The sequence below is a fragment of the Sinocyclocheilus rhinocerous genome, unplaced genomic scaffold (assembly GCF_001515625.1).
Source record: "Sinocyclocheilus rhinocerous isolate Xijiao unplaced genomic scaffold, SAMN03320098_v1.1 scaffold927, whole genome shotgun sequence".
NCBI lineage: Eukaryota > Metazoa > Chordata > Actinopteri > Cypriniformes > Cyprinidae > Sinocyclocheilus > Sinocyclocheilus rhinocerous.
In genome coordinates this window covers 241726-242991 of record NW_015649229.1, presented here as the reverse complement: position 1 = coordinate 242991, position 1266 = coordinate 241726, and the positions used below count along the sequence as shown (strand labels likewise).

The 1266-nt window shown below is 40.9% G+C and overlaps 1 pseudogene; it reads left to right on the top strand.

Annotated features, from left to right (window-relative positions):
- Positions 1-168: 168 nt before the first annotated feature.
- Positions 169-1266, top strand: part of LOC107710411 (lactation elevated protein 1-like) — a 10413-nt pseudogene continuing 9315 nt past the window's right edge.

Genomic DNA, 1266 nt, shown 5'->3' with positions numbered 1-1266 from the left:
AGCCGGGGCGAAATCATGACGTCATGATTTTAGTACTGAAGTTTCAGGGTTGCCAGGATATTTAAAAAAAAACGCCCAATTGCTACTACAAACTACCGCTGGAAAACCGCGGACTTGGCAACACTGCGAAGTTGCGCAGGCGCTGTGAGGGGGAAACAGGGAAACTGAATTCACCGGAACACCGGTAAAGCGTCCTTGGTGGCGCTTGAACTTCAGTTCTGTGTGAAAAATAAGCTTCTGTCGAAGTCAGCTCTGCCTGGTATTGTCAGCTGTATTAAAAGACGTAAGGGCTTTCAATGACCCGTGAATGACAGGAATAATATTTATGTGATAATGTCATTATGTTCGTCTTTGACACTGACATTCTGACAAGACAAGAACACCCAGAGTATGTTCGACTCTATTAGATAAACAAGAGAAATGTTATAAATGTCTCGAATAAATATCAATATCAAAAACATGTTTTATCTTAAAATATAACAGGTTTTTATCTCCTTTTTCTCTTGACTCTTGTCTTTAATGTATGTCAGTGGTTCAACAGCTATTACAGAATTTATGATAACATTGTAATTTTAGTTTGTAGGACAGTATTTACATAAATTATCATCATTTTTGTTGATCTAGACCAGGGGTGGCGAACGTCGGTCCTGGAGAGCCGCAGCCCTGCAGAGTTTTGCTTCAACCCTAATCAAACACACCTGAACAAGCTAATCAAGGTCTGAAGGGTTATTAGGAAGCTACAGGCAGGTGAGTTTTAATTAGGGTTGGAGCTGAACTCTGCAGGGCTGCGGCTCTCCAGAACTGGAGTTCGCCACCCCTGATCTAGACAGTTTTGATCTAGGTGTTTAAACTTAAAGGGGTCATATGATGCTGCTAAAAAGAACATTATTTTGTGTATTTGGTGTAATGAAATGTGTTTATGCTGTTTAAAGTTAAAAAAACACATTATTTTCCACATACTGTACATTATTGTTTCTCCTCTATGCCCCGCCTTCTGAAACGCGTCGATTTTTACAAAGCTCATCGGTCTGAAAAAGCGAGGTGTGCTCTGATTGGCCAGCTATCCAATGCGTTGTGATTGGCCGAATACCTCAAGCGTGAGACGGAAATGTTACGCCCCTCACCATACTGTGATGATGCCGTCAGTACAGAGCGACGATTCAAAAACATGAAAACCCATTACAAACGAGGCATTCGTTGCATCCAGTAGGGACATAATTATGGATTATAATGACTTATACTGTATTTTTACGCGTTGCGTTGCAT